The sequence below is a fragment of the Dromiciops gliroides genome, chromosome 3 (assembly GCF_019393635.1).
Source record: "Dromiciops gliroides isolate mDroGli1 chromosome 3, mDroGli1.pri, whole genome shotgun sequence".
Classification (NCBI taxonomy): Eukaryota; Metazoa; Chordata; class Mammalia; order Microbiotheria; family Microbiotheriidae; genus Dromiciops; species Dromiciops gliroides.
Window position 1 is genome coordinate 636,629,942 of NC_057863.1, and position 24,429 is coordinate 636,654,370.

The following is a 24,429-nucleotide window of genomic DNA, read 5'->3' on the forward strand; positions in this document are numbered from 1 at the left end:
TATAGGAGGGATTCTTCCTTACAAATCAATGAAAATAGAAGGCTTCTGAAATGTTGCTACTGCCCTCCAGGATGTCTTACTCTGGGTGGGGAGAGAAAAACCAACATAAAAGATGCAGTCAGCACTTAAGGCCCTCTGCAATGGGCTGTCATCAGAGGCCATATATTTCCTCCCCCAAGTCATTCTGAACCCCTCACTATCTCTTACTCTCCATATCCAATCTATGTACAAAGCTTAGCAATTTCACCTTTGCAGTATCTCCCAAATATGCCCCCTTCTCTCCTCTGACACTGCATCCTCCCTGGTGCAGACCCTCTTCTGCTCACATAGAATTATTACCATAGGTTGGGGGGGGGGAGGGGAAGGTCTGCCTCACATCTCTCCCCCCTCCAATCCATCCTCCATTCAGCTACCAAAATGATTTACCTGAAGTGCAGGTCCAAACATGTTACCATTCTACTCAATAAACATCAGTAGCTCCCTATCACTTTCTGGATCAAAACCAAAATTTTCATAGCCCTTCATAACCTAGCCTCTCCTCCCTTTCCAATCTGCTTGTAACCTACACCCTCTTCCCCCATTCCCCATATACACTGTGATCCAGTGACACTGGCCTCCTTGTTCTTCCCACCTGGGCATTTTCCCTACCTGGAATTCTTTCTGTCCTCACCTGTGCCTCAAGACCTCTCTGGCTTCCTTCAAATCCTAGCTAATATCCCCCCTTCTACAAGAAGCCAATCCTATGCCCCCTTAAGTCCTATGCCTTTCCTCTATTGATCCTCTCCAATTTATCATGCATGTATCTTGTTTATACATACTTGTTTGTATGCTGTCTCTCCCATTATTAGACTGAGTTCCTGAAAGCAGGGACTGTCTTTGCCTTTCTTTGTAATGTGTGCCCTGAACATACTAGGTCCTGAATAAATGTTGATTGACTGACTGACCAATTGTCTGCTTCTTCTTGCTTTTTCTTTCAGAATTTGGCTTTGAAACCAGAAGGGAATGTTCATCAACATCCAACACAGTGTGTAGCTGTTCACCAGGCTATTTCTGCACCAACATGAAAGAAGATGACTGCAAGACCTGTATGGCTCATGGAATCAGCAGCCTTGTCAAATACGTGAAGTCTAGAGGTGAGCCTGCTCTGTCAGCAACCACCAGGCACCCAGAACTATTATTGCTTCAGGCTGCTGTACTGACAAACTGAGAAATTCCCGGGCCTTCCTCAGCCCTGGCTGCCTCCCTGGAGGTAGTTGGGGTACAGTGAGAAGATGATTGGATCTGGTGTGAGAGGACTCGGGTTGCAAACTCATCTTTGCTTTTACTGTCCTTGTGATACTGAGGTTATTTGGCTTCTTTGGCCCTCAGTTTCCTCATTTGTGAAATTAGGGGTTTGGACTATATGACCTCTGAGGTCTCTTCCAGATGTAAATTCATGATTCCATGATAGTAAAGTCTAGTTTCAGGCCCTCTGTCTTATCTTCATGAATCTCAAACAACATGGGTCAAATCTAGAATTAAGCAGAGCTGGGAAAAGTCAACGAAAGCCTCCCCACTGGTGTCCTCCTCCAGTGTGTGTTGGTGGCAAAAAGTGACTCTGAATCTGTCTGTCTTTTTTTTATTGTTGTTCATCTCTTTTTTTTTTTTTAAATATATGAGTAGTCATGGCAAACAATTCTACATTATCTAGGTTGTGAGAGAAAACAGATAAAAACAAAACTTCAGATTAAGGAATTGTCCAAAAAAATGTGTTTCAGTCTGTTTTCAGATACCATCAGTTCTTTCTCTGTAGATGTATTGCAATTTTCCTAAGTTCTTCAGAGTTATATTGGATCATTGCCTTGCTGAAAAAAACCACATGCTTCCCAGCAGATCATCTTACACTAATGCTGTTATTTTGTATACAGTACATTTTTCTCTGCTTCAGTCCATGTGGTTCTTTCCAGGTTTTTCTGATAGCATCCTGTTCATCATAATTTTAATATAGTACCTTGAACTTGACAGAGAATTTTCTTCACAATAGCCCAGCAGATAGGGACAGCTAGGTTGCACAGTGGATAGAGCAACAACCCTGGATTCAGGAGGACCTGAGTTCAAATGCAGCCTCAGACACTTGACACTTACTAGCTGTGTGACCCTGGGCAAGTTACTTAACCCTCATTGCCCAGCAAAAGAAATAAAATAAAATAAAAAAATAGACCAGCAGAGTTGGTACCATACATTTTGACATTGTAGTGAATCATCATAACTATTTCCATCCATCCCATTCCCTTCCAATGATATTTATTCTATTGTGTATCTTATTTTGCCCTAATCCTCCTTAAAAGTGTTTTGCTACTGACTGCCCCCTTCCCCGCTCCACCCTCCTTTCATTCACCCTTTCCTCCTTATCTTCTTCCATTCCTACTTTCCTGTAGGGTTAAATAGATTACTCTTCCCTATTGTGTGTGTGTTTTTTTTCCCTCCTTGAGCCCACTCTGATGAAGTTATGGCCTTTGAGTTAATTGTGTTTTCTAAATTTTTCTTCCTTCCTCCCTCACTCCCTCTATGAAATCAAGTAATTCAATGTCATACTTGTGCAGTAATGCAGAAAATCTTCACCTTCCTCTAAAGTGTTTTTCTTTTTACAGCTCCCTCCCTCAAACTTCCCTTCCCTCTTTCCCCTCTTCTCCCCACCCAGCCCCCATCTCCTTCTCCTCCCACTTTTCCTCAGGGCAAAAATCTATTACTATACCCGCTTGAGTATGTATGTTATTCCCTCTTTGAGTCAATTCTGATGATAGTGAGGTTCACTTACTCCCCCTCTTCCCCTCCCCTCCATAGGCTTTTTTCTTGTTTCCTTCATGTGAGCTACTTCTCCCCATTCCACCTCTCCCCTCCCCCTCCCCCAGTCTATTCCTCTTACCCCTCACCCCTATTTTAAAGATGTCATCATGGGTTAGCTAGGTGGCATAGTGGAGAAAGCACCAGCTCTGGGCCCAGAAGACCCAGAGCCCAAATCTGGTCCCAGACACCAGACAACCCACTTTGCTCCACAAACAACAAGGATACACAAAAAATAAATGCTTTACAAATACCATCCCTTCATATTCAATTCAGACCTGTGTCCTCTGTGTATTCCTTGCTGAAAAAGTTCTTATGAGTTGGAAGTATTATTTTCTCATGTAGTAATATAAACAGTTTGATCTTTTAATATCCCTCATGAAGTCTTTTTCCTGTTTACCTTTTTATGCTTCTCCAGGGTCTTGTATTTGAAAGTCAAATTTTCTATTCAGTTCATGTCTTTTCATCACAAATGCCTGAAAGTCCTCTTTTTCATTGAAATCCAATTTTTTCCTCTGAAAGATTATGATCAGTTTTGCTGGGTATGTGATTTTTGGCTGTAGTCCCAGTGCCTTTGCCCTCTGGAATATTACATTCCATGCCCTCTAGTCCTTTAATGTACAAGCTGCTAGATCTTGCTTTATCCTTATTGGAGCTCCACAGTATTTGAATTCCTTTTTTCTAGCTGCTTGCAATATTTTCTCCTTGACCTGGGAGTTCTGGAATTTGACTATAATACTCCTGTAAGTTTTCCTTTTGGTGTCTCTTTCAGGAGGTATTAAGTGGATTCTTTCAATTTCTATTTTAGATTCTTCTAGAATATCCTGGGGCAATTTTCCCTCACAATCTCTTGGAGGATGGTGTCTAAGCTCTTGTTTTGGTCATGGTTTTCAGGTAGTCCAATGATTTTCAAATGATCTCTCCTAGATTTATTTTCCAGGTCAGCTGTTTTTCCAAGGAGATTTTTCACATTGCCCTCTATTTTTTCTTTCAATTGGATTTGCTTTACTGTGTCTTGGTTTCTCATAAGGTCACTAGCTTCCATTTGTTCAATCCTAATTCTTAGGCAATTATTTTCATCAGACAGTTTTTTAATCTCCTTTGCCATTTGGCTTTTCAAATTTGACTTTTTTCTCATGACTCTGCTGCATCACTCTCATTTCTCTTTCCAATTTTTTTTTCCTCCCTCTCTCTGCATCTTTTCTATCTTTCCTACTTTCTCTTCAAAGTCCCTTTTGAGAACTTCCATGGCCTGAGACCAGTTCATATTTTTCTTGGAAGCTTTGGATGTAGGGGCCCTGTGGTTGATTTCCTCATCTGAGGCTGTAACACCCTGATCTTCCTTGTCACTGAAAATGCTTTCTATAGTTCTGAACTTTCTTTGCTTGCTCATCTTTTACTTGATTTTAAACTCTTCCCTGGGGGAGGGGGGCGGGGCTGGTTCTCAGCTCTATTCCTGTTCCCACCTTCAGAGGGTCCCAGGTGTTTTGGTCTGAGGGAGGGCAGGTTTTACTCTTGCCTGGCCTGTTCTCTGGTCTGGAGATGACCTGAAGCCTACTTACTAAACAACCAACCAGCAAAGCTTTCTGTGGTGTGGTTCTTAGCTTTGACGAGCCTGTGCCCCTCCCCCACCTGGGCCTCCTGCCACTCAGGATTTCTTCCTGGTTCCCTGCTGGGGTGGAACAGCTGAATTCCTCCCTTTGCTGATCCCCCTGCACTTCCCACCCAGCCAGCCATTGAGCCCTCTCACCTGACTGCATTCTCAGTTCTAGAAGATGCTGGTGATGTAGCTGATTCAGAGGTTCTGGGGTAAATTCCTCTGACAGTATGGTTGGGGTCTCTGTCAGTGTGATAGTGGGGTTGGACTTTACTTGTAGCCCAGAATGGCCCTCTGCAATCTGTCTATAGCTGTCAAATAATATCAGCCCATATTTTTGTGTTTTTTCCTGCTCCAGGGGTCATTTTATTGCTGTTTTGGGGGTGATTGTATCAGGAGCTCTGTGTGTTTAATGTCTTTCCTCCACCATTTAGGGTCTGCACCACCCCCACCATTTTGTCTTTTTAAAGGAAAAAAAAATTAATTGACAAAAACCTATCTTCTCTCCTACCTTTCCTCCCCTACTGCAAAAGAAAAACAAAAACATTGATTGCAAATTTTGTGTGTACTCAAACAAAGCACATTCATGCATTGGCCATGTCCAAAGAGAATATGTGTGTGTGTCCATTGGCACCACGAGTCCATCAACTCTCCCTCAGTAGGGTTAGTAGTATGCTTAAATGTGAGTCCTCTGGAATTGTAGTTGGTTATTCCATTGATCTGAGTTCTTTTGTCTTTCAAAGTTGTTTGTATTTACAATGGTGTTGTTACTATATAAGTTGTTCTCCTAGTTGTGCTTGCTTCATTCTGCATCAGTTCATACAAGTTTTCCTATGTTTCACTGAAATCATCCATTTCACCATTTCTTATGGTACAATTGTGTTCCCTTCCATTCATGAACCATAATTTGTTCAGCCATTCCCCAGTTAGTGGACACACCCTTAATTCCAATTATTTGTCTTCAGAAAAAGATAGGCTATAAATATTTTTGTATATATAGGTCCTTTCCCTCTTTTTTTTGATCTCTTTGTTGGTATAGGATCAGAAGTGGTATTAGTGGGCCAAAAGGGATACACATCTTAATCACTTTGGGGATGCTGCTCCAAATTACTTTTCAGAATGTCTGGACCAAGTCACAGCTCCACCAGCAGTGCATCAGTATGCCTGTTTCCCATCAATCCCTCCAGCATTTGCCATTTTCCTTATTTTTTATCAGCCTTGGCAATCTGATGGATATGAGGTGGAACCTCAGAGTTTCTATAATTTGTATGTCTGTAATTGTTAGAGATTTAGAGCATTTAAAAAATATATGGCTATTTAGAGCTTGGATCATTTCTCCTATCCACTGATCTCATTGGTAATTTCTTCACTCTCCTCTTAATGGTTTATGATGTTCCCCTATAATGGTGATTCCCAAAGAGTTAAAATTTTGCTGAGTTGGAGGCTTCTAAAAAATGATCAGGGATCTGGATTCCTGGAAGTGTGTTTCCTGAGGAGCTGCCTAGTTATGTACTGACAGGCTTCAGGGCATGGATCTTTCAGATACAACTCTGAAAGGTCTTCTGCTAAAATAGAGGGGGATCACAACCAGCACTAGTGGAGAGAGGACCCACACTGCCCAAACTGAAGATCCTTCAAATATTGAAGGAGCAATCTGCATGGCCCATTAAGTTACTTGACCTCTCTGGGCCTCTGTTTCCTCTCCTGGAAAATGATACAGTAAGATTCAATGATCTCTAAGGTCCTTTATACTTCTAACTCCATGATCCTGCAAGCGGACAAAATCATTTGTATGGTTTCAGTTAACTAAAATAATAATAAATATTCAATCATTTGCATAGCAGTACCATTTTCTAGACACTGAGCTCAGTGATTTACAAATATTACCTGGGAGGTAGGTGCTATCATTATCCCCTCTTTTCAGTAGAGAAACAGGCAAGCAGGTTAAGTGATTTGCTCAGGGTCGTACAGCCAGTAAGTGTCTGAAGCTGGATTTGAGCTAAAATCCCCCTAAGTCCAGGCCAGTGCTCTATTCACTGAACTACCTAGCTGCTACGTGTCATCCTCAAACTCCAGCTTCTTTGTAGAAGTGAGGGGCTATGGGTATGGAATACTACACAAAATGTTATACTTTCCTAATGTGTTCATTATTTTGCTGAGAGAAAGACATAAAGACAGAGACAGAGACACAGAGAGATATTGAGGAAACTCTACATGTAGCTAAGGTCCACCTGTAGTATGGACTGTCAATGTGGCTCAAAGGGAAGAAGACTAGACATCTCAAGTCTTCTCCTACCTGCCCTTTTCCAAGGAAGATTTAAATACCTGCCAGGAACAGGAAGTTGGGACCAGAGGCCACTTAATTTTTTATTCTCAGAGAAAGGGCATACCAGGCTAGAATTATAACTGTCTGCTCCCTTAATTATTATTAGTCTTGGGGATATGACTGTGTTCAATCAAATTTCGGATTGCTTTGTCCTTTTATTTTTGGAGGAGGAGGAAGGGAAACCATAAGATCTCTATCCAAAACTTGGCCCCCTTTCCACCTAATACCTATTCCAAAATGAACACATATAAGAAAAAGCAAAGAAATCCACTTACTTAAATTGTAGGAAAAAAGAAATAAGAGAAAATGTACATAGGAGAATATATACCACATAATACAAAGGAAGGAGCTTTCCCTTTGGGAGAGATAACTCACTTCAACACAGAGAGAGGTCAGATGTCACCCAAGGGGAAACTCCCCCAGGTCTCTAGTGTAACAAGCTGGGCATGAGGACATGGTGGAGGCTGCTGGCTCCTCTCATGTGTTCCCAGAGTCTTTTCCTTCAACAACCTGAATTGAGGTTGGCCTCTTCCATCTTCTGTCTTAAAGCTGGATGCCAGAAGCGCTTTGATGCTTGAAGAATCCCCCATGAAGACTTGAATGTTGAGGAGTTTTGAATAGGATAGATCAAGGTGGAGTTCTTCCACCAACTCTCCTTGTCCAACTCCTGCAGGACAGGGCATTCATCTCCACCAATAAAGAGAGTCTCCTACCAATGGACATTGGGACAGGGGTTATAATAAGAGGGAAAATAGCACTTTCTAGGTATTATCCCATTTCATCTTCACAACAACATTGTGAAATGAGTGTTATTATTATCCTCGTTTTACAGATGAAGAAACTGAGGTAAACAGGGGTTAAGGGATTTGCTTAGGGTCACACAGCCAGGAAGTATCTAAAGCAAGATTTAAACTCCCATGTTTCAGACTCTAGGTACAGCGCTCTGCCCACCTATATCCACTGGAACACCTAGTCATCTCTGGCTCTATCATCTTTTTGAGTTGATTTTTTGAGCCTAATTGTAAAACATTGATTTTATTCAGTCCTATTAATTTCCATCTTGCTGTTAGGTTAGGCAGTAGGAGATACAGGATTTGCCATGCAGTCAGGAAGCCTCCAGTTCTGTCTCTTAGCCCTAGTAAGCTCTATCTCACAGGAAGGTCACACCCTCTCAGTGCCCTGACCAACAATCCAAGGCTCTCCATCACCAGCAATTACTACATCCGGAGAAAATATTTCTATACTAGGGAATTCCCCACATCGGTGAAATTGAAGTTCCGGGCCTCTCAAACACAAAACAAAACAACATTGTCTCATGGTTCTAATTTGTCTAACCCTTTTTGGATCTTGACGCTGGATATACTGGCTTTCAATCAATCCAACCTGGATGTCCTCCCTTCCAGCTCATTGTGTTATCTAGGAATTTGGGAGCTGAACACCTCTGCCTTTATCCAGACTGTCAATAAAGGCACAATTGTTCCTTCTTCTCCCTCTCTGTTTTGGATACTCTGCCCCTCTTGTTGTAAGCTTCTTTGGCTGCTAAGTTTCATGGCTAACTGCACCTGGGGGAGCAATTGGATCACTCAGGTTTGCTGGGCTGATGGGAATGAATGTTGAATGACACATGTCTTTATCTGTCTTTCTAGATGTAGAGCCCAGGTTTTGTGTCAGCACTCACATCACTGTGTGCTTAAAATGGATAGTTATCCTTAAAGTCTTCATCCTCATCTTGGAGTCATTTTTGCAGTGAAATGGTGGTATAAAAACAAAGGGAACCAAGAAGGAGGTAAGCAGAAAGATGATGAGGGTGGAGTAGTAGGAACTTTGCCCCAGGACATTGCATTTAGAGGGCTCTGATCAAAATTGGAGTCCTTTAGGATTGTAGAAACAATAGATCTTAGGACCTAAATCATACATTCATTCAGGGTATCTAGGGAAATGGCAGCTGGAAGGCAGAGGAGAGCTTCTCCCTGTCCCCAGTCTTCCTCCTTCCTCCTTCCTCCCCCTCCCCTTCCCCATTAAACTGATGGTGAACTTGACCCAGATTCAGTTTGTGGTATGTACCTTCAGACACAGAGATTCCTAGTTAAAGAAGTCAATTCAGCTATTGAATTTATCTCAGGAACTATTTATCAGTTACCTACTGCATGCAGAGCATTGTGCAGGGTAGCCAAGGTGAACAGAGTTCAATTCAATTCAATAAACATTAAGCTCCGGGGCAGAGCCAAGACAGCGGAGAGGAAGCAGCAAACTGCCTGAACTCTCCTTCTGTTCCCTCAAAAAGAACATTAAATCAAGCCTCTGGATGGATTCTGAAACTACAGAACCTGCAAAGGGACAGAGAGACACAGTCCTCCAACCAGAGATAATTTAGAAGACTTCAGGAAAAGGTCGGTCTGACTCGGGCAAAAGGGAGGCCCAGCGCAGGGCAGCAGCCCAGCGCCGAGGGGGTCGGGGCAAGTCAGCAGGAGCTGCGGGCCACAGTCGAACAACTGAGGCCCCTGGAACCTGGTTCAAAAATCTGGTGGCCAAGAAGGACAGTGGAAAAACTTACCTGCACTGGCCGGGAGGCCGACGAACGGGTCAGGCGGGAACGGACACCAGGATTGGGCACCTGGCTGGCCAAGCGCACCCAGACAGGAAGTGCAGGGCGGGAGATCTCCACACACCATAAAGGCCTCAGAGTAAAAAGCCGACCACACAGCACCTATACCCCTGCACAAGAAGCCCAAAACAGGAACTCTGGTGCCCCGAGAGCAGACCTCAATTTAAAAAATAAATAAATAAGCTGCAATAATGAGTAAGAAGCAAAAAAGAGCCCTCTCCATTGAAAGCTTCTGTATCAATAGGGAAGAAGCCAACGCAAACTCAGATGAGGACAATACCCTCAAATTGCCTACATGTGAAGCCTCACAAGGGAAGGTAAATTGGTCTCAGGAAAAAAAAGCCTTCCGGGAAGAGCTCAAAAAGAATTTTAAAAGTCAATTGAGAGAGGTAGAAGAAAAAATGGGGAGAGAAATGAAAGCAAAACAAGAAAACTATGAAAACAGAATCAGCACCTGGGAAAAGGAAGCACAAAGATTGACTGGCCAAATGGAAAAAAAAGTGCATAATTTCACTGAAGAAAACAATGCCTTAAAAAATTCAGTTGGCCAAATGGAAAAAAAGGTGCATAATCTCATTGAAGAAAACAATGCCTTAAAAAATTCATCTGGCCAAATGGAAAAAAAGGTGCATAATCTCATTGAAGAAAACAGTGCCTTAAAAAATTCACTTGGCCAAATGGAAAAAAAGGTGCATAATCTTACTGAAGAAAACAATGCTTTAAAAATTAAAATTGGACAGTTGGAAGATAAGGAATCCATGAGACACCAGGAATCAGTCAAGCAGAATCAAAAGAATGAAAAAATAGAAGAAAATGTGAAATACCTCATTGGAAAGACAACTGATCTGGAAAACAGATCGAGGAGAGACAATTTGAGAATCATTGGACTGCCTGAAAGCCATGATCAGAAAAAGAGTCTAGATACCATATCCCAGGAAATTATTAAGGAGAACTGCCCTGATATCATAGAATCAGAGGATAAAATCATCACTGAAAGAATCCACTGATCACCTCCTGAAAGAGACCCCAAAAGGAAAACTCCAAGGAATATTGTAGCCAAATTCCAGAATTATCAGGTGAAGGAGAAAATACTCCAAGCAGCCAGAAAGAAGCAATTTAAATATCATGGAGCCACAGTCAGGATTGCTCAGGACCTGGCAGCTTCAACATTAAAGGACCGCAAGACTTGGAATATGATATTCCGGAAGGCAAAGGAGCTTGGATTGCAGCCGAGAATCTATTACCCAGCAAAAAAGTTCATTTTCTTTCAGGGGAAAAGATGGACATTTAATGACATTGGGGACTTTCGATCTTTCCTGGTGAAAAGACCAGAACTGAATAGAAAATTCAATTTCAACATACAAGACTCAAGAGAAGTTTAAAAAGGTAAACAGAGGGGGGAAAAAAAAAGGTTACCCTATTAGGTTAAACTGTTTATATCCCTACACAGGAAGATAATACTCATAACTCTTAAGAATTGTAAATGTATTTGGGCAGAGAGAAGGACTTCACACAGAGGGTATAAATATAAATTATCTTTGATGTGATGATACAAAAAAGAATTAAGGGGTTAAAAAGGGAGTCTATGGGGAGGAGAGGAAAGGGGAGGTGGAATGGGATGAATTATATCATATGAAGAGGTGAAAAAAAACCTATTACAATAGAGGGAAAGAAAGGAGGGGTGAACTTTGATTCAACCCTATTTTCATTAGATTTGATTCAAAGAGGGAATAACATATATGTTCATTGGGATAAAGAAATTTAACTCATTCCTTAGGGAAGCAAAAGGGGAAGGGAAAGGGGGGGGGTTCTGATAGAAGGGAGGACAAAAGCAAGGGAGAAAAGGGTAAAGAAAAGAGAGGGGGGTGATGAAAAGAGAGGGCAGATTGGGGGAGGCAGGGGTAAGAAGTAAAACATCAGTGAGGAGGAATAGGGTGAAAGAAGGGGGGAAAAGTACAAAGGGGGTAAATAGAATGGAGGGGAATAGACAGTCAGTAATAATAACTGTGAATGTGAATGGGATGAACTCTGCTATAAAATGGAAGCGAATTGCAGAGTGGATTAAAATCCAGAATCCTACAATATGCTGTTTACAAGAAACATATTTGAAGCAGAGAGATATACACAGAGTAGAGGTAAAAGGCTGGAGCAAAATATATTATGCTTCAGCTAAAGTAAAAAAAAGCAGGGGTAGCAATCCTTATCTCAGACAAAGTGCAGGCAAAAATAGATCTCATTAAAAGAGATAAGGAAGGAAATTACATCTTGCTTAAAGGTACTATAGATAATGAAGTAATATCAATATTAAATATGTAAGCTTCAAGTGGTATAGCATCCAAGTTCTTAAAGGAGAAGTTAAATGAGTTACAAGAGGAATTAGACACTAATATTATACTAGTGGGGGATCGGAATCTCCCCCTCTCAGAATTAGGTAAATCTAGCTGAAAAATAAATAAGAAAGAAGTGAAAGAGGTCAATAGATTACTAGAAAGTTAGACATGATAGATGTCTGGAGAAAAGTGAATGAGGATAGAAAGGAATATACCTTTTTCTCAGCAGTACATGGCACATTTTCAAAAATTGACCATGTATTAGGGCACAAAAACATCATAGTCAAATGTAGAAAGGCAGAAATAGTAAATGCATCCTTCTCAGATCATGATGCAATAAAAATTACATATAAGAAAGAGCCAGGGAAAAGTAGAATGAAAATCAATTGGAAACTAAATAATTTCATTCTAAAGAATGAATGGGCCAAACAACAAATCATAGAAACAATCAATAACCATATCCAAGAGAATGACAATAATGAGACAACATACCAAAATCTATAGGATGCAGCCAAAGCAGTGCTTAGGGGAAAATTTATAGCTCTAAATGCTTACATGAATAAAAAAGAGAAAGAGGAGATTAATGAATTGGGCATGCAACTTAAAAAGCTAGAAAAAGAACAAATTAGAAATTCCCAATTAGATACTAAATTAGAGATCCTGAAAATCAAAGGAGAAATTAATAAGACTGAAAGCAAAAAAACTATAGAATTAATCAATAAAACTAAGAGCTGGTTTTATGAAAAAAACAATAAAATAGATAAAATATTGGTTAACTTGATTAAAAAAAAGAAAGAAGAAAACCAAATTACCAGTATCAAAAATGAAAAAGGTGATGTTACCACCAACGAAGTGGAAATTAAAGCAATAATTAGGAATTATTTTGCCCAACTGTATGCCAATAAATTTGACAATCTAAATGAAATGGATGAATATTTACAAAAATACAAACTGCCCAGGTTAACTGAAGAGGAAATAAAATCCTTAAATAAACCCATATTAGAAAAAGAAATTGAACAAGCCATTAATGAACTCCCTAAGAAAAAATCCCCAGGGCCAGATGGGTTTACGGGTGAATTTTACCAAACATTTAAAGAACAATTCATTCCAATATTATACAAATTATTTGGAAAAATAGGTGAAGGAGTTCTACCAAATTCGTTTGATGACACAAATATGGTGCTGATGATACCCAAACCAGGCAAAGCAAAAACAGAGAAAGAAAATTATAGACCAATTTCCCTAATGAATATTGATGCTAATATCTTATTTAAGATATTAGCAAGGAGATTACAGCAAGTGATCACCAGGATAATACACTATGACCAGGTGGGATTTATACCAGGAATGTAGGGTTGGTTCAACATTAGGAAAACTATTAACATAATCAACCACATCAATAAGAAAACCAACCAAAATCATATGATTATCTCAATAGATGCAGAGAAAGCTTTTGACAAAATACAACACCCATTCCTAATAAAAACACCGGAGAGTTTAGGAATAGGGGGAGCTTTCCTTAAAATAATAAACAGTATCTACCTAAAGCCATCAGCAAGTATTATATGCAATGGAGATCAATTAGAGGCCTTCCCAATAAGATCAGGGGTGAAACAGGGATGTCCATTATCACCCCTATTATTTAATATTGTCCTAGAAATGTTAGCTTTAGCAATCAGAGAAGAGAAAGGAATTAAAGGAATTAGAATAGGCAAAGAGGAAACAAAACTATCACTCTTTGCAGATGATATGATGGTATAGTTAGGGAATCCTAGAGAATCAAGTCAAAAATTAGTTGAAATAATTAACAACTTTAGCAAAGTTGCAGGATATAAAATAAATCCACATAAATCATCAGCATTTCTATACATGACCAACAAAGCCCAGCAGCAAGAGATAGAAAGAGAAATTCCATTTAAAGTAACGGTAGATAATATAAAATACTTGGGAGTCTACTTGCCAAGACAAACCCAGGAACTCTATGAACACAACTACCAAACACTCTTCTCACAAATCAAATCAGATCTAAATCATTGGAAAGATATCAATTCCTCATGAATAGGCAGAGCTAATATAGTAAAAATGACAATACTGCCTAAATTAATTTACTTATTCAGTGCCATACCAATCAGACTACCCAAAAATTATTTTATAGAGCTAGAAAAAATACTAACAAAATTCATCTGGAAAAACAAAAAATCAAGAATATCCAGGGAAATAATGAAAAAAAATTCACAGGAAGGTGGGTTAGTGGTACCAAACCTGGAGCTCTACTATAAAGCGGCAGTCATCAAAACTATCTGGTACTGGCTAAAAAATAGAGTGGTAGATCAATGGAATAGGCTAGGCTCAGGAAATGCAATAGTAAATGACACTAGTAATGTAGTGTTTGATAAACCCAAAGACTCCAGCTTCTGGGATAGGAACTCAGTATTTGACAAAAACTGCTGGGAAAACTGGAAGATAGTATGGCAGAAATTAGGCATAGACCAACATCTTACACCTTATACTAAAATAAGGTCAAAATGGATACACAATTTAGACATAAGAGGTGATACCATAGGTAAATTAGGAGAGAAAGGAATAGTCTACCTATCAGATCTTTGGAAAGGAAAACAAGAGATAGAGTATATTATAAAATGCAAAATGGATGATTTTGATTATATTAAATTTAAAAATTTTTGTACAAACAAAAGCAATGCATCCAAAATTAGAAGGGAGGCAGAAAGCTGGGAAACAATTTTTGTGGCCAGTACTTCTGATAAAGGCTTCATCTCTAAAATATATAGGGAATTAAATCAAATTTATAAGAATCCAAGTTATTCCCCAATTGAGAAATGGTCAAAGGATATGAACAGGCAGTTTTCTGATGAAGAAACCAAAGCTATCTATTCCCATATGAAAAAATGCTCTAAATCTCTAATGATTAGAGAGATACAAATTAAAACAACTCTGAGGTACCACCTGACACCTATCAGATTGGCTAAAATGACAAAAAAGGAAAATAATAAATGTTGGAGAAGCTGTGGGAAAATTGGAACACTAATGCATTGTTGGTGGAGCTGTGAGCTGATCCAACCATTCTGGAGAGCAATTTGAAATTATGCCCAAAGGGCAATAAAGCTGTGCATACCCTTTGACCCAGCAATACCACTTTTAGGTCTTTTTCCCAAAGAAATCATGGAAGGGGGAAAGGGACCCACATGTACAAAAACATTTATAGATGCTCTTTACGTGGTAGCAAGGAATTGGAAGTTGAGGGGATGCTCATCAGTTGGGGAATGGCTGGACAAGTTGTGGTATATGAATACAATGGAATACTATTGTGCTATAGGAAATGATGAGCAGGAGGAGTTCGGAGAAACCTGGGGGGTCTTGCGTGAGCTGATGATGAGTAAGATGAGCAGAATCAGAAGAACATTGTATACAGTATCATCAACACTGAGTGTTGATCTACTGTGATGGACTATATTCTTCTCACCGATGTAATGGTACAGAAGAGTTCCAGGGAACTCATGATAGAAGAGGATCTCCAAATCCAAGAAAACAAAAAAAAGAACTGTGGAGTATAGATGCTGAATGAACCATACCATTACCTACTCCTGGTTTTGCAGCCAAAAGATTCCAGATGCCAAGTGATATCTAAGTGTTATGGGCCTGGGGTACCTCAGAAGTTTTCTGGAGGAAATCAAAGTACCTTCTCCTTCAGAAACTAAACCAAAGGCCAGACACACCTAAAGACATGAGTGGCATGGGATCTTAACTACAGGACCACCACCCTTCATCCCAGTCTCCCCCACCACATATTCGGTGTGGCTGCTGCCTTTGTGACAGAGATAGCTTGAGAGATCTGAGCCCCCTCTCAGAGAATTTCCCCCAGCTGCCACCAGTTCGGGAGGGTCATCCCCCAGTAAGGGAACTTTCCTCAGTCAAGTGATCACCCCATCAGACTATCAGCAGTCCTCTATAAAATGATTTGCCTGTCTCCTGTTGGAGGAGAAAGGTATCTCAGAGAACCATGCCTCTTTGCCATACATTCTCCCCCTAAGAAGTCTAGAGACTTCGCTCTTGGTTTCCTTTCCCTAGTGCATAAATAAAATATTTTATTCTAATTGGATTTGTGTGCAACAGTGTGTAATTCTTTAAAGATGAATTCCTAAGAACCTACTCCAAAACCCCATTAATGTCCCCCATAACATGAGAGGCCAAACGTTTCACCACCAACATCCAATTCTGATGTCCTGTGCCACATTAGGGCATTGCAGGTGAAGCAAAAGAACCTGAGTCCTGAGAGGCTAGATGAGGAAATCTGGAAAAACTGTGAGTGTGTGCCTGGAATGAACAGAGTTGGCCTTCAAAGGACCAGCATGAAGAAGGTGGCTGGACATCTGGTGGTTTACATTCATATTTATTTTATGTTCATTCTGTGTATATTCAATTATTTTTGTTTAGTTGTTCAGTTATGACAATTAGAAATATGAAACCATTTCTGGGTAATTTAATTATTTTATTAATAAGGCTGGCAGGTTATTAATAATAGGAGGTCTGTGGCTGTTTTTCTCAGACCAAGGACCCCATAGTTGTAGGGCACACTTTATAAACTTTTGAAACAGGAGGTAGTCAATGGGGCAAGGAATTGACCCCTGCATAGAGAGATTATCTCCATCCTTGGGGTATCAATTTAAAGAAGGTTCTCCTCTTCAATGGGTGAGGCCAGTGACACCCCCCCGCCCCCCATGGAGAAGCCTTCGGCTATGTAGATAAAGGGATCTGTCTCCACCCTTGTGAGTTTGGGTTGGGTCTGCCAAGAAGAAGAGACTTGATGAAATTTCTCAAGGAGGGCTTGACATTTTGTAAAGGGGGGTAGTATGGAGGAGAGAAATAACTAAGAAAGAAGAGCAGATCTCTGAGTCCCTTGATCATTATTTCTCACAATGCCCCATTTGATTCTAATTAAAAAACAAGTTTCCTCAATGAATCACTAACTTTGTTTGCTTGTTTGGGGGGGGGGGCAATGAGGGTTAAGTGACTTGCCCAGGGTCACCCAGCTAGTAAATGTCAAGTGTCTGAGGCCAGATTTGAACTCAGGTCCTCCTGAACCCAAGGCCAGTGTTTTATCCACTGCACTACCTGGCTGCTGACAAGATAGACTTTTCAATCTGGGCCCTCTGCCTGCCAAGCTACTCCTATTCCTGCTTCCCTGGTTCAATTTCTGAGAACCTTAGTTCTGTCAGACAAGGCCCAAGAAGCAGCACTGGCTGCCTCTTGGTTCCATCTAGTTGTGACATGCAAAGGGCAGTGTGGGTGGGAAGCCCAGTGGACCAAACCCAGCAGAGGCAGGTCCAACAAGCTGGGGCCTGAATCTGTCATCCCCTCTTCTTTCCTCCACAACCCACCACAATCCAAAGGAAGCAGTCACCAAAGGGGTCTTTCCCTAGGGGATGGTCATCTATAGCTCTGGTAGTCATCATAGCTCTGGAATTACAAGGAATCTCTGAGATTACCTAATGAAACTTTCCTATTTTACAGATGAGGACCTTGAGGCCCAGAAAGGTCAAGTGACCGGTCCCCTGTAACACAGATGGTAAGGGCTAGAAGGGGAATCTGAACCCAAGGGCTTCTTGCCTTCAAAGCCAGGCCTCTGACTACTGTGCCACCTTCATCAGGCCAGAGCTCAGCAGAGACTGGTGTCTGCTTTTTGGTACCACTATAAGAAGGAAAACATGACCACTTCCAAATTAGCCTCTAAACTCACATTACAAAAACAGAGAAAAGCAGAAAACTACATTTCCCAGTTTACATTTTTTTTTTTTAAGTAAACAACTGTCTCTAGCATCCATGCACATATCTGGATTTGTTATTTAACTTTTCATTCACCTGTCTCTTAGAAGAATGCTCCTTTTTCTGATATGACTCAGGGGCCTCCACAATTGAACAGGGCTCAGGGCCACAGCATGGACTAATCAAGATGAGGGAGACAAAGAGTGGGAGCTGACCAGGGTGCCAAGAGCCCAGGGGGCCAGAAACTAGCTTGTAAAGCAGAGAACACAGGCAACGGGTGATGTCCTTGTGGTCCAAGGATCTGTTTAATCCAACATCAAATTTTCATATTTTCAAACACAATATATATATATATATATATGTAAAGTTGCTATCTAGCTTTACTGTCTAAAATTCTAATGAGTGGTCGCCAATAAATTAGGAGCTTTAGCAAGAGTTTAGACTTTTAAGCCTTTATTAAGGAGAATAAGAATTTGGTGAAGAGAGAGAAAGAGGCCTAGATGACTACAGCTATCTATCTCAGAGAGCCTGCATTTCTGCTCCACTCCCCATGAGGTCCTGACCAGAGACAGTGTGCCTCCCCCCTTCTTTGTCCCACAAGCCTCCTGTCTAAACCAGAAACATCAAACGTGACTTCCTGATGCCAAGGAACTGACCTTCCAAGCCACATGGCTTGTCCTGAGACACCTTCCCCTTGTGAGATTTAAAATTGGATAAAAGAGCATTAAACTGCCCTTTAACCTTTCCCTTATATATATATATATATATATTATATATATATATATATATAATATATATATATAATCTCCCAGACCAGTAAGAGAAAGAAACCTTTGAGCTTTAATTATAGAGGGATTACTTAGCTTTTATTGTTTGGGAATTAATTAGCCAAGAAACGGGTGATACTGGTTAGGGGAATAGGAAAGTAGAAATACAAATGAATAGTCTTAGATCTAAGCTTAGTCTATATTCTTTTTTTTTTTAATTTCTTTTTTTATTTTAGTGAGGCAATTGGGGTTAAGTGACTTGCCCAGGGTCACACAGCTAGTAAGTGTTAAGTGTCTGAGGCTGGATTTGAACTCAGGTACTCCTGACTCCAGGGCTGGTGCTCTATCCACTGCACCATGTAGCTGCCCCAGTCTATATTCTTTTATAAAACTCACCAAATCCCAAAGCTACCTCTCAGGCTGAGAACCAGAGTCAAGCGCGTGCTGCCACTGAGGACCAGAGCCGATCATCTGAGCATGCCATCAAACCTGACCCAGCGTGTGCAGAGAGAGAGAGAGAGAGAGAGAGAGAGAGAGAGAGAGAGAGAGAGAGATCTCTCCTCATTTTTAAGCTGGCGCCCCGGAAGTGGCATGCTTGGCCACACTCTCCCAAGCAGCAGCAATCGCATGGCTGTTCGTCATGGTCTCCTCCCCGAAAGGGCGGTCCTTGAAATACTGGTGGTTAAATTTTAGTTAAAAACTTTCATTTTTTTACCACATCCTCATGACAGAGCTTTCCTATAATAACTCTCCAGCAGGTGGCATCACTCCAGTTGTTACATATATATACACATGTATGTATATGTATGTATTTGCAGGGCAATGAGGGTTAAGTGACTCACCCAGGGTCACACAGCTAGTAAGTGTCAAGTATCTGAGGCCAGATTTGAATTCAGGTCCTCCTGAATCCAGGGCTGGTGCTTTATCCACTATACCATCTAGTTGCCCCCCATAAAATGTATATTATTGACCTGGTTTATTTTTACATCCCCTTCGTTTACCATTATAATTCTCTCTCTCTCTGCCTCCCTTAGAGACCAGAAAGATGGTAATTCCCATTCTCGTTCTGACACTTTCTCTCTCTCTGGCCCAGGTCAGATCCCTTCCCTCTCTGGCCTTTTGCTTTATCATCTAGAAATGAGGGTGGGGGTGGGGCTGGACTTCTGGCCCCTGAGGTCCCTTCTGGTTCATCCTGCCAGAGTCTGTTTCTTCACTTATAAAATGGGGATGATGAGGCTTGGTGCACCTTCCTCCCAAGGTCTGTGCTGGGGCTCAGCTGAACAGATATGGGCAAAGTGCTTTGTAGACTTGAAGGTGTGTTATAAATGCCAGCTGTTGGGCTGTTTGTCTAGACCTGCATAGGAAGTTGTAAAGAATTAATGAGGTTTTTATGCCTTGGCGCAAACTGACCTGGGGCTCCGCAAACCACATGGTGCTCCACCCACTGGTTGTAGCCATTGCCATGGTGCTGGCACCTCATGTCATCACCACTCGCCGACGCCTACATGGGCCTGGCAAAATTATAATGATTGGAAGCCTAGTGAGGGCAGTCATGTGACTGTCAGAGAGGCCAGACAATTGGTTAGGGGCTGTGTGGGGAATGGGGAGAAGTCACCATTCTAGCTGGAAGCTGGAAGGCGACAGGAGTGGGGCTGTGTATTCTCAGCTGATTCCTGGTCGGTGGTATTTTTTCAGGTTGTATAATTTCCCTTTCCCCATTTTATTTCCTTTCTCTTGATCCTACTGATCCTGTTTGTGTTTTTTTTTTCAAGTTCGTTCTTGTTAAAATAAATCCTGTTCTGTTTCGAGGGAGGCTGCCGGTCTTCTTCCTTGCCCCAATATTGTGGCGAGCCGCTTAGCTAGTACTCCCCAATTAAAAATTGGTGCCCACAAAGTCCCAATGGCAAAACTTCCTTTACCAATGCAAACCTGCTGCTCTCTCTGAGAGGTGAAGGTGCTGAGATTTTATGGTCATTTTGAAATTGCTCAATCTCATGGCTTCTTCTCAAACCTCATTTTTCTTAACCTTTCTGTAGCCTTTGACATTGTCAATCACCCTCATCTCTCTGATCGTCTCTGTAGGTTTTTTGACACTGTTCTCTCCTAGTTTTCCTCCTACCTATCTGGCCACTCCTCTATTTCCTTTGCTGGATTTTGTCAGCTTAGAGTTGTTCTTGTTCAGTCATTTCAGTTGTGTCTGACCCTTCTTGATGCCATTTGGGTGTTTTGGGTTTGTTTGTTTGTTTTTGTTTGTCTGTTTTTGGCAAAGATACTGGAGTGGTTTGTCATTTCCTTCTCCAGCTCATTCGACAGATGAGGAAACTGAGGCGAACAGAGGTTTAGTGATTTGTTCAGGATCACACAGCTAGTAAGTTTCTGAGGCTGAATTGGAACTCACGAAGATGAGTCTCCCTGACTCCAGACCCAGGATTTTAAACACTGTGCCATCTAACTGCGAACAAAAACCCAAACTGAAATAATTGAAAAAGAGGTTTATTTAAAAAAAATAAAGAGGTTTATCAAATGGTCCAGCAGAGGGGAGAACTGAATAGGGGTTGGCCCACTCCCTCTAAGTGTCTGTAAGTTGCAGGTTACATAGGATTCAAACAAATGAAAGAGGAAACAGTAACCGATTGGCCAGCATGGAGTCAGTTTCCAGATAAGTGGATTGCTTGAGATTTATAATAGGATAAGAATCCTCATATTCCTTGCATTAATCTTCAGTTCTGACTGAATTTCTAGTCAGGATTACTTAGCTCTTGAGTTAAGCATTAAACAAATCTGGACTCTAACCAACATGTCTGGTTCCTAAATCATGCAGGGGTAGATTCAAAGAATGCCATATGGTTTTCTCAAAATTTTCATCCACATCACATCTGCCAGACATAGCTCTGTGTTCCCCAAAGCTCCATCCTGTTCTCTTCTTTCTTCTTCCTCTATACTATTTCATTTGGTAATCTCATAATATCCCACGTATTTAATTATCATCCTATGAACATGATTCTCAGATCTATTTGTGCAGCCCTAACCTCTCTCCTGACCTCTAATATCATCTCCAACCACCTATTAGATATCTGGAACACAAGTCCTCCCCTTTCCCTATTACAATTGAGGATATCATCATTGTCCCAGTTACAGAGGCTGGAAACCAAGGGTCATCCTTCACTCATCACTCTCTGTCACTTTTCATATCCAGTTACTAAGTTCTATTGTTTCTGTCTACATGACTTTTCTCAAATATGTCTCCTCTTCTTTGACTTGGTTACTACCTTAATACAAGCCCTCATTACTTCATGCCTGGTCTATAGAAATACATTGTTTCCATGTCTCAGTTCTCTTCCCATTACACTTCATTCTCCATTGAACGTATATATATATATATATATATATATATATATATACACACACACACACACACACAAAATATATATACAATATATATATGTATATGTATATATATATATATATACAAAAGAAAAAGGAGTGAAGATTCTTCTTCTGTAACTGCTTCAAGCTGAGAAGGGCTGAAGAAATCAAATGGGGGGAGGGAGAGGGGGAAGTGGGGAAGTAGCGAAAAGTGGAGAAGGCCTGGTCCAGAGAGTGTGAGGAGTTGTGAGGTCCAGAGGGTGGGAGGAGACACATAGGCACAGTCGGTAGCTGCCATGAGTTTGAAGCCTTGAGCTTAGATGGAACAGACTTAGACAATAATTTGAAAGAGGCCTGGACAAAAAAAGACCCCATAAGCTAGGTATTTCTCACTGAGCTCGCTTTTTCTTGACATCATGCCCTAATAAGGGCCAAGGTGAAAAGGGTGAAACCAGGAAGGAATGATGGAATTTGTGATCCTTATGCATACACATTAAAGGCAGTGTTGGTCTATATTTAAGGGATCTTCCCCACTCCCCACAACCTGATCCTTTGATGGAATATCAGGAACTGAATGAGAGAGTGAGACAGAGGTCACCCCCATGTCTATTAAGGAATCCATAGACTTACCTCCTATGTCCAGCATGACCCTGGGCTTGGCCAGAGAGATGTCAGTAACAAGGGGCTAGCCAGTCCCAGGCCCCCTGAATTCGAAGTACACAGGAGACCAGACTGCAGGGAGCTGGGTTTTTACTCGGCCAACATCTTGGGGGCTGCACTGGGGACAAGGAATTAGGGGAGTTGGCCTCACCTTTGAGAAGTGTCCCCCACTCCAGTTTCCCAGTTTACTGCAGCTGTCAGAATCTTGGCCACCCAGAGATCTGCTGATAGCAGACATGATGACTGCTGCTATTAGTGAGGCTTGTTCTATGGAACGGGCATGAACCTTCTTTTCTCCCTCTTTGGCTACTGCAAGGTCTCTGTTATTAAAAAGTCTTAAAAGCATTATCAAGGAGTTGTGAAGGTGGAGTTTGGGGACCCCAGTCTAATTTCTGGAGTTCTCTTCTAACGTCAGGAGCAGATTGGCTAATAAAATGTATATTGAGGATTGTTATTCCTACAACCCTTTCTGGATCTAGATTAGTGTATTTCTTTCTTTTTTTTTGGTGAGGCAATTGGGGTTAAGTGACTTGCCCAGGATCACACAGCTAGTAAGTTTTAAGTGTCTGAGGCCAGATTTGAACTCAGGTCTTCCTGACTCCAGGGCAGGTGCTCTATCCACTGCACCACCTAGCTGCCCCCAGATTAGTATATTTTTTCAAAGAGTCCACAAAGTGACTCATGAAAAGAGCTGGGTTTTCATCTGGCCCCTGTGTGATCTACTTTACCTTCTCATAATTGACTTGTTTCTTAATCCCCATTCTCATTCCCTTAAGAAGGCAGGTGATCATGTGGTTTCTATGGGCCCTGTCTTCTCTATCATGATAGTCCCATCTTGGGTCTATAGTTGGAACAGCTGTAGTTTCAGGAACCCCAGACCCATTTCCAACCTGCAAGTATTCATCACCCACTTGTACAACAGGTCCCAAATCTGTTTTTTCTCATTGGGGGTACAACATCTGTCAAGAATAATTTGCAAGTCAGTCCAGGAAAGGTCAAACTGCATTGTCACAGACCTAAAGCCATCTATGAACTTTGTGGGCTTCTCTGAGTAACACCCCCAATTTCTCTTTAATCTGAGACAAACCACTCATGTAAAAAGGAACATGTATTAGTGTTGTACCCTTCTGAATGGGAAATTCCCATAATGGAAGGAGGCAAGCAGTGGAAGACACTGGTAGGGACCTGGGTGAAATGGGTTGGGGAGGGGATGAGGGGGCTAATCAAATAGGTGTAGTCACATTCAGAGGCTCAGATGGAGGCAGAGCCAGAGAATTGGGTGGAGTGGGTGAAGGAGGGGTAAAGGGGACTGGAGGGATGGGTGTAGGCAACTGCAGATTAGGTAAAGTCAATGGGAGGGGTTGCTGGATGGAAAAAATAGAATAGGGAACGTATTGGAGGCCCTCCCCCAGATTGTGACAGGGGTACAGCTGGATGGATTGTGGAGACAACTCTTGGGTGGGGCAAATACAAAAGTACTGATGTCAACTCAAAGTATGGCAGGAGCTCGGCTGTGGAGGGCACAGGAAATTAGTTCTGAGATCAGCTGGTGGGCAAAGAGAAGTCCCAGTCATAGAGTGGTATGACAGGGGTTGACCCATAGGGATGGAAGCAGGCAGGGAAGAAGGGGTGAAGTGAGGAACAGGCAGGGAATGAGGCTGGGGAGCAGGAGGGGATGGGGTCCCAGAGGAGGAGGGTGTGCCAGAAAGGTTAGCTAATGGCCTGGACTTGCTGTGATTTCCTACCAGCAGGAGGAAGTCATCTAAGAAATCGTTGAATTCCTGTGAGGAAGGAGGCTTTTCAGGGTTACCCAGAGCCACCTTAGATTCAGTTGGTTTTGCTGGGAATATTCTGTTCTGTTCCTTTCCTTTTGAGTTCTGGCTTAAAGCCATAAAGACCAGTATGTATGGAATCTCTGTCCATTTCCCTTCATGCAAAACTTGTCCAATTGCAAAATGGTGTTATAGTTAAGAGTTCCATGTAAAGACCAGTTCTCTTGGGATTCCAATGGATATTTTGGCCAAACAGTGTTACAATAATAGATCATGCATTTCTTTTTCAAATTTGTAAGTTCTAATTTAGTCCAATCTCTTAGGATGCACCCCAGAGGTAAACCTTTCAAAACACATACTCTCGGGGGCAGCTAGATGGCGCAGTGGTTAAAGCCCCGGCCC

At 41.5% G+C, this 24,429-nt stretch overlaps 1 protein-coding gene across 1 annotated transcript in view; it reads left to right on the forward strand.

Annotated features, from left to right (window-relative positions):
- Window positions 1-24,429, forward strand: part of LOC122748175 (tumor necrosis factor receptor superfamily member 14-like) — a 67,894-nt gene that overhangs the window by 21,765 nt on the left and 21,700 nt on the right. The window lies entirely within an intron of this gene.